Genomic DNA, 9,476 nt, shown 5'->3' with positions numbered 1-9,476 from the left:
CGCCAGACCGTGTTTCCTGGAGCCCTGGGTGGGATATGGGGCTGCAGGAGCTGCCCTGGGTGGGATGTGCGGCTGCAGGAGCTGCCCTGGGTGGGATGTGTGGCTGCAGGAGCTGCTCTGGGAGAAATGGAGCCCTGCAGCATCTGCAGTGCCCTGCCACAGTGCCCTGCTCCCCTTGGGAGGCTGTGCAGTGGGGCTGTGCCCGGCTGAGCTGTGCCTGGCTGGGCTGAGCTGAGCCTGGGGCTGAGCCCATCTGAGCTGCCCTGGGTCGTGCAGCCTTCCCTGGGGATGCTGAGCAGAGGGAGCTACCTTGGCTCCAGCTGGGCTCTTCTCCCCTTTCTGCCTTGGCTCCCCCTGCCCAGAGGCCGTTCCCACTCCCAGCAATGACCAACACCAAGAGGAAGCATTACCTCTACTTTTTTTTTTTGTTTTTTTTTTTTTTTTTCCCTTCTAGACTTTATTTATTGAAAGCAAACAAACCACGTGTCTTGGGCAAATATTATGACATTTCATTATTCACACTTGGTGTGATAAGTGAGCTGGTTTAGGGGCTGTGGTTGATGATTTATTTGGTTTGGATGTGGATATAAATCCAGTCTGTGGAGGAAGCACTGTAACTCTGCATGAATGCGGATGCTCTCATGTCCACTGGAGCATGGCCAGCACCCAGGACCTAATTTGTGGTGTTTTAATGCAAACAGGGCACACAAACCCATTTGCAATGTTGTAGGAACCAGGTGATTTCAGCAGTGTCCAAGAAGATCTGTGTGGTGGAAGGTGCCTACAGGCTTATTAGATGGAGAAGGGAAATTCAATTTAATATAAACATGTATTTGATGTATAAAATTACTGATTGCTCTGTGCAGGAAAAAAGGGAGAAATAGAAAAAATACTGTTTATTTTGTCTCATTGCCCTTACCTTGCAGACAGGCTTTGGGGGTTTCAGCTGGGGCTGTCCTTGTTCACACAATGAGCATCCATGGCAGAGGGTGCCAGGCACAGGAGGCTGCCCCTGGGGCCTGCCAGGGCTGGTGGCAGTGGCAATCCCCGTGTCTCTGGGGGCTGCCTGTGTGGGCACTGCCCTCTGGGGTGCTCTCTGTGCATGGGTGCCTCTCTGGGATCAGGGCAGGACGTGCCTGTGCCCAGGCCTGGCACAGCTCCTCCTCCTGTGCCTCCTGTCTGTGCCCGAGATGGAATTTGGCTCCCTGGGGTCTCTGGGGTGGGTGCAACTGCTCTGTGTGCCAGGCTGTGTTCCAGGAGATGAAACGCTTTAGGTGCAAGGCAAGCTGCTGAGGGCTGGGAAAACCAACAGGTTTTGGTGCCCTTTGAGCACACCAGAGCCAGAGCTGGTCCTGCTGGGGTGAAGCTGCTCAGTGACCCCACGGGGCTGGGCCCTGCTGGGAGCCTCTTGCAGGTCTGTGCTGGGGCTTTCCAGGAGTTAACACTGGACTGTTTGTATTTTTATGGGTACTGCTCGCTGGGACTATTTATGGCAGAACTAAGGGAATTAATATTCATAACTTGCTCTGACTGTGCTCTGTAAATCAGGAGTGGCTGTCACAGCAGGCCCCTGCTCCAGCCATGGCATGGCAGAGGCTCAGATGTGGCTGGACAGTCTTGGTGAACAAATTAAAGCTTTTTGAAAGACCTCTGCCTCTGCCAAGCCCGTCTGTGGGGCTGCAGGGCAGCTGGTGGCGACGGTGAGCTCACCCCGTGAGCAGGAACCGATGGGCAGGAGGGCTCTGGGCTCTCCAGAGCACACCCGGACCTTCAGCAGGACCTGCCAGCCCTGCAGAGGGGCTGAGCAGCCTGAGCTCAGGGCTGGGGGATGTGCTGGGATGGGCACCGTGCCAGGGGATGGCACTGCAGCACGGGGATGGGGGCTGGAAATGCCACCAAGGCCCTGCCTGAGCTGTGACAGGGCTGAGCCCCCTGAGGTGGCACTGCAGGATGGGGATGGGGGGCTGGAAATGCCACCAGGGCCCTGCCCAGCCCTGGCAGGGCTGAGCCCTCTGAGGTGCCAGGGCAGGTGCCAGGGGAGGCAGAGGATGGAAGAGCCCCCACCACGCTGCTCGGGGTGGGTGTAAGCAGCAGCTGAGTGCACAGCGCAGCTGTGGCTTCCTGGGCATGTCCAAGACAAGAGGGGACAGCTGGACGTGTCTGCCTGCAGGGACAGAGATGTGTCCCTTGCTCTGGGGCTGGAGAGCCCCCATGGCCCCGTCTGCCCCCAGAGAGGGGGGACAGGCTGTGGGGGCTGCCAGGGAAACTGGCTGAGCCACCCTCGACTCAGGGGAAAGGATGGCCAAAAAAGGAACAAGAAAATTAATTGTTAATGGTATAATAGATGGAGGGGAAAAATAGAAGAGGGTCAGCAAGATCCCAGCTATGTCAGAATGAAAAGGGATTATGTTTGTGTGTGTAATCCCCCACTAGAACTGGGTTCCATATGTGGAAGAAAAACAATGCTGCTTTTCTGCTTCCACACACTATTTCTGGTGCTCTCCAAAGTCATGGCCCAAGACTCGACGGCATTTCATGAAGAACCTGCTCAGCCTTCAGGGCAAGCAGCGCCAGAGTCCAGAAAAATAGACTCTGCACGTGATTGAACAAATGTTATTCTTTCCCTTGTTTTTATTATGAGAAACAGCATTTGGCAAGCAAGCTCCATCACTTTGAAGGCTGACATCCTCCATCATTTAAGCCTGACCTCTTAGATATGGAGAGGGGAAACTCCCATCCCTGAAGGGAAGCCAAGAGTGCTGGGGGCCCTGAGCACAGCCAGGGAGGAGGGGAGAGCCTGGGGCTGTGCCTGGCTCACCTGTCCTGTCCATGGAGAGCCTGGGGCTGTGCCCAGCTCACCTGTCCCACGGGGAGATGCTGGTGAGTCCCTGCACTGGGTTCAGTGGCCCAGCCTGGCCGTGCAGGGGGTGCAGGGTCACATCCTCACTGTCCTGCCCCTCCCGAGGAGGTGCCAGCACGAGGAATGGTGAGTTCAACCAGCCCTGTCCCCGGTGACGAGGAGTAGCCTGAAGCCCCACTGTGATTGCGGATTTGGAGCCCTTTCCTGGGAAAAAGCAAAATGATTTGTCCTCAGGACATGGCGGTTATAAGCAAAGGGCAACGTTTTCCAACATTCTTTTCCCAGAGAAATATAAATACACGTGAATATTTCGTGTGCTCGTGCCTGGTTTCACACGATCCTGGCTGCAAATGCCTTCCCCCACTGAACCTGAGCAATCAAAAACCCCAGACTGACATTTTCCACTCAATTTTCCCGATGATGCTGTGTGAATGCTCTGAGGATGGATGCAGGAGGAGGGAGGGCTGTGTTTGCACATCTGTCAGCAGCTCCAGCTTTCTGTGGCTCCTGGGCAGCCTGAGGGGCTCTGCCCCAGGGCAGGGTCTGCTGAGAGTCCTTTGCTGCCTGGGTTTCCACCCTGCCCTCCATCTCTGAGTAAAACAAGGCCCTTTGTGAGCTCCCTGCTGCTGGATGTGTCAGACAGCCCCGGAGCCAGCCCTGGGCAGCCCCAGGTCCCTGCTGGGAATCCACCTCCCACATCTGCAGTTTGCTCCAGCTCCAGCAGCGGCAGCCAAGGCTGGTCCCCCTGGCTCTGGGCTGCTTTGGAGTCACCCTTTCACTGCCATTGCTTTGGAGGCTCTCTTGTTGTGGTTTGCTGTCAGTTAAATGGCTGGGAAATGAGAATGAGAGTGGCCCTCAGGTGCTTTGAGCCCCGTGCCTACTGGAGCTGCAGCTGCTGCAGGAGCTCCTGGTTGGCTTTGCCTGCAGAAACTCACAGCAAAGGATCTGCCCTGGGAAACCCAGGAGGTGAGGAGGGAAAGGGCTCACCTGGCTTGGGCTGTGCCTACAGGAGAGTGGTGATGGAAAGTACAGAATGGTTTGGGTTGGAGGAGAACCTCAAGGATGGAGGGGAAAGGGCTCACCTGGGCCCTCAGGGTAGGGCTTTGCCTACAGGAGAATAGTGATGGAAAGCACAGCATGGTTTGGGTTGGAGGGGACCTCAAGATCACCCAGTCCCAGCCCCTGCCATGGGCAGGAACACCTTCCAGCAGAGAGCCTGGTCCCAAACCCCACCAGCCTGGAGTTCCTCCAGGGATGGCCCATCCCAGCTCAGCTGGGCCCACCTCGGGAGTGCTCTGCAAGCCTGGGCTGCCACAGTTGGCTTTATTCCTTTAGGAAGAACGTTTTGGGGTGTGCAGAAGCCCAGAGAGCTCGGGTCACTGCTCCTGGGCTGTGGCTGGGATGAGCAGGGGCTGGCACTTAGACTCAGGGCTGAGAAAAGCCTGGAGATGGGACAGCTTGTAGGGCCTGAGGTGAGGCTCAAAAGGAATCTGAGCTAACAAAAGCAGACCAGGGTGTTTTAAAACACAGCCCTCAGCTTGCCCAGTCACTGTGGAACCACATTGAGTCCGTGTTCATCAACAGGCCAAGGCTCCTTTTATAGTAAAAGCAAATACTGGAGGGGCTTGGGGCCAAATGGCACTTTTTGTCATTCTGCATTGCTGGTGTGATTCCCAGAGCTCTGAGCCCTCAAATCCTGGCCCCAGGAGGCAGAAGGGATGGTGGCTGGCACCTTTGGAGCTGGGCTGTGGCACCACCAAGCCCCAGGCTCTGGAGCAATTTCACCTTGTGGCTGCCCCATGGACACGGCTCCTCTTCCTTTCCAATGCTCTCAATGAGCTTCATACCCCAAAGGGCTGATGCTGCCTGCAGGGTTATACCCCTCCTAAACTAATGGCTGGGCATCTTCTGCTGGGTGTGGAGCACAGAGGAGGAGGGAAGACAGATGTAAGCACTCCTGGTTTACTTTAGACAGCTTAAATGCAGCGGTGGCTGCAGCAGGAGTCTTGAAAATCTCTTTGTGCATGTGCAGAGTAAGGGCTGGGAGTTTAAACTTTATCCTGTGTAGAACTCTGTGAAATTACATTTTTTTACAAAATACTTTTGTATAGAACCTTTAAAGTAAGTGAAAGAAATTCTTCTTAGAGGTGGCTGGAGAACAGAACTGCTCCTGGGAGCTTTGGGTAAAAAATGCAATCAATATGCCAGCCTTGAATATTTTATCAAAATGGAGTTTTTCAACTACACTTCTGATTTGGATCAATGGAGTATGGAAGACTGCAGGAGCTGGACGAGGGATTTTGATGCTACTAAAGCAGGCAGTGGAGGGAGATGCTGTCGGTGCTGTTGTGCTGTCTCGCAGCACCATCTAGTGAGAGCTGCCCGAGGAAGAGCTTGTCTCTGTTCCACAGGAGGGGCTTTGCCCGGCAAGGACTTGTCTCTGTTCATCAGGAGGGCTTTGGGAGAGGTGTGCGGGATCTGACTGTGTGCGGGATCAGAAGTGCCCAGGGCAGAGCATCCCTGGGCTCCTCAGGGCTGCAGAGGCACTGCCAGGGGTGCCCTCCCCTCTCTCGTGCCCTGCCAGGTGCCCCTCGTGGTGCCGCTGGCTCACCACTGGCAGTTTGTCACTTCGGGGGTGTCTCCTGGGCTTTCTCCTCTGAGCCCTCTCCCACACCTGGCTCTTGGCAATATCCCGATATTCCAGCTGCAAATGCCAGAGCACACGTTTGTTTTAACCCCACTGGACTGTTGTTTGCAGTTCTGTATTGCTGGGGAAAGTTTCTGCTCCGTGTGCCTGTTCTGCCAGAGTTATTTTTACTCATTAGAACAAGCAGTTATTGGTGCACTTTTATGTTTATTGCTTCTTTCCTTCATGGCTCAATGATAAGAAAAGATAACTCTGGCCCTGGCTTGAAGCTCTGCTGTTCTGCTTGGACCAATAATTGTATTTTAACGGCTCCAGATAAAGGATTAGCACTTGCTTTTGGCAAAGAGCTGCTTTTAGTGCTTGAAATAGTCTGGACTGTGCATTTTATATGGGCAAGTGCCATTAAAAATTATTTGTACCCACCCAAAGGAACAAAGCCCAGCTATTTGCACTCCTGGGATAAGTCATCAGGAAGTGTAGTGCTAGGACAAGGAGCAATGGGCTCAAGCTGAAAGAGGGGAAATTTAGAGACATTGGAGAGAAACTCTTGCCGGTCGGTGGCTGATGGTGAGGGCACCTCAGGAGCCAGGAGTGCAGCTGGGCTCTCGTGGGGCTTTGGGCAGCCTGGTGGCCCTTTGAGCAGGAGGCACTGGGATGGAAAGATAAACCAGCCCTGTCACCGGGCAGGTGTTAGTGCTGATGGCTGGGCAGAGTGCTGGACGTGCCTGAAGCTCTGTCATGTGAGGGGCTGCTGAGGTGCTGGTAAGGGCTCCTATCAGCCAGTTTTGTGCTGAAAGTGCTTCTCCCGTGTCTGTAAATATTGTTTTAGAGAGCTGTCCACCTGCAGCCAGCTCAGCGTTGGGTTTCCCAGCATCCCGAGAGGTCAGGCCGGGTTGTTTTCAGTGCTGTGCTTGGATGAGAAGGCGTTTGTCAGCTGTTTGCAGGGGTGGGGGTCAGTGCCACCGGGGGTGACATCTGGCACAGGAAAGGGCTCGGCAGAGGGACAGAGGGGCCGGGGAGGGGGGGCAGCACCTTGTCCTGCTGGGTGTGAGCGGCTCCTGCCTGCCCGGGGGTGCTCCTCTGGGCAGCACGTTTGGAACAACGTGACCCTGGGAACTCCAGAGCCTTGTTTCAGCTGTTATATCACAAATCCTTTATTTTTGTCGCCCAGCTGAATGGATTTCAGGTTTCAGGAGCCGCACTGGGCACGTTCATCTGTCCCAGGAGAGCTGCCCGAGCTCTGCCAGCCCTGGCAGCAGTGCCATGGCACTCCCTGGGTGCAGGACCAGGAGAAATGGCCCGTGCTGGTGCTGCTGGGCAGGGCTGTTTCTGAGCAGGAGCAGCTCTGCCTTGGTCCGACAGCCCAGCACGGCCTGACCTCCCGTGCTAACCCCCAGCCCCTCGGGATAATGCTGCCCAGCACAACAAATTATCCTATTCCATGGAGTCCAGATTTTCCTTTGCTGTTGGTTTGGGGGGCTTGGGTGGCTTTTCCCGGTGAAAGGGAAAAGATCGGGCATCCAGCAGGTCCTTTTGACCAGCTTTGTGTTCCTTTGTACCACGCACTTAAGGGTGAGAACACTCCCGAGCACTCACCGTTTCGAGCTCTTTAGTGTCATTCTCGGCAGTTTTAACTGTGTTTTTCACACATCTCAGAGCACAAAAATGAAGGACAAGCACTTTCTGAAAGTGTCTCCAGCGAAACAGGAGCGGCAGCAGCAGCGAGCCCCTGGCAGTGCCAGGCGGGTGCCACGCTGACGAGTCCCTGCTGGTTTTGTGTGGTTGTACTGATGACTGAGCTATCCATGAACTGTGTTTTCAAGTAATTGTTAAAAAGCCTTTTCCAGAACCAAACTCTCTCTCAGCAAGTGTCAGAGCACGGGCTGGTGCAGGCGGTGTGGGGAGGGGAGGAAAGGGCTGTGCCAGCTCTGTGCCCTGAAGGTGTCACTCCTTGCAGAGCCCAGTGACCCCAGAGCGCGTGGGACCTCAGCCCTTCCCACTCAAACCAGACTCCCATGCCCGTGAACTAATTCTCAAACGGCTGAGACACTCTCCCCACTCTCCCCACCCCTGGAGGATGATGCTCCTGTTTGATCTGGACATGATTGAGATGCTGAATCCATCTCTCTGATTTACTTTTCATAGAAGCTCCTGTCCTTGCTCAGCAGCCCTTGGGAACCTGTGCTCCTCCAGCTCGAGAACAGCCTCTCCTGCACGAGGGATGTGACATTTCCAGCGGAGCCTGTGGGGTTTTATTTTCATAGGAAGAAATAATGGAGCGATTAATTTTGCTGCCCCTGCTCTCAGAAGCAAAGTGCAATAAATCAGCAGGTGGATGACACCCCGAGTCTCCCTGTGCCGTCAGACCGGGTGCTGTGGCCAGGCTGGCATTTTCCTGCTCCTCTCCATGCTCTTTTCTTGCCTGGATGGAATTTTTTTAATCTGCTGCAGTATGAAGGTCACTTTCATAGGCTGAATAACATCAGGGAGTTTGGACATCGGGAGGACTGATTGTTCCCAGTGGTTATTTTTAGAGTGATACCTGAGGAAACAAACAGCCCTTGTCCCACGAGCAGAATGAAAATCAGCTGGAAGCTTTAAGGAAAAGGCCATAGAGCCAGGGCCCTGCCCCTCACCTCCAGGGTGCCCTGGCTCACAGGTGTGTGCAGGGCTGAGCTCTGCAGCCTCTCCCTGCCTGCAGGCACGGTCTGGGGCTGGGAGGGCTCCCGGAGCCTTTCCCGGGCCCGGTGCTCAGCGCTGGGCTCTGCTCTGTGCATCCCAGCGCCGCTCCGGGTGCAGGACAGCGCTGGTGTCCCCGGGCACCCTCAGCCCTGCAGGGCTCTGCCGCCCACACCGGGGGTCAGTGTTGCTCCACGGCAGCGCGGCAGGGACCGGACACCGGGCAGGGACAGCGAACCAGCCCTGGGCGGGCGGGGGCCCCGGGCACCCGTGTGCTCCCTGCGGGCACCGCCCGATGTGCCCTGAGCCCCTGGCACGGCCGGGGACCGTGAGGGTGGGCTGGGCAGGGGTGAGAGCAGGGCACTGCTGCGGTGGCACTGTCCTGCTCGGGCAGGGCACTGTCCTGCAGCAGCTCTCTGGTGGTGGCAGCAGCTGCCCAGCCGGGTGGTGCTAGGTGAGGAGGCCAGTCCCCTGGCACACGTGTCAGTCCCCTGGCACACTTGTGAGTCCCCTGGCACACGTGTCAGTCCCCTGGCACACCTGTCAGTGCCCTGGCACACCTGTCAGTGCCCTGGCACATGTGTCAGTCCCCTGGCACGCGTGTGAGTCCCCTGGCACACCTGTCAGTCCCCTGGCACACCTGTGAGTCCCCTGGCACGTGTGTCAGTCCCCTGGCACAGCTGTCAGTGCCATGAACCCTCCCTCCTGCCTGCTGCCCAGCTCCTGTGCCCTGGGCTGCTGTTCCTGCAGACAGATGTTTTGGGGAGGGACTGGCTGTGACATCTGGCCGTGCCTCTCCCTGCTCGGGAAGTCACCGAGCCCTCGGGCACCTGGGAGCTGCCCCAAGCAAAGGGGTGAGTCCTGGCACCAGCCCCCAGCTCCCTGGGGTGGTGATGAGCACCTCACTGCAGTTCTCATTTTCTGGCTTTTTCCTTCTTATGTTCCAGGTAAAATAGTCAGAGGTCTCTTCTTCCTGTTGCTTTTTCCCTCTGTAATTAGAGGGCAACTCTTCCCACAGCCTTATCCAGAAGCAGTGCTGGATAATCTCTCCTCTTTCAAAGGAAATTCCTTTTCCGACATTAGCAGAACATTTGTTTGTGTGACAGTTCCCATTTAGCTTTTGACAAGCTCGGTAGCTGGTCAATTTATTTTACCTTTTAAGTGAAATAATTAATAAAGGGAAAAAATTGCTTTATTTTGCCAGCCCTACAGAGACATTTGCCTTTGTGAAATAATTTTATTTATGACTCCTTTAATGGTTGTGCAGCCTAATTTTATGGCTTTGGATTG

The sequence above is a fragment of the Geospiza fortis genome, unplaced genomic scaffold (assembly GCF_000277835.1).
Source record: "Geospiza fortis unplaced genomic scaffold, GeoFor_1.0 scaffold128, whole genome shotgun sequence".
In the NCBI taxonomy this organism is placed as follows: Eukaryota; Metazoa; Chordata; class Aves; order Passeriformes; family Thraupidae; genus Geospiza; species Geospiza fortis.
Note: the sequence above shows the minus strand (reverse complement) of the source record.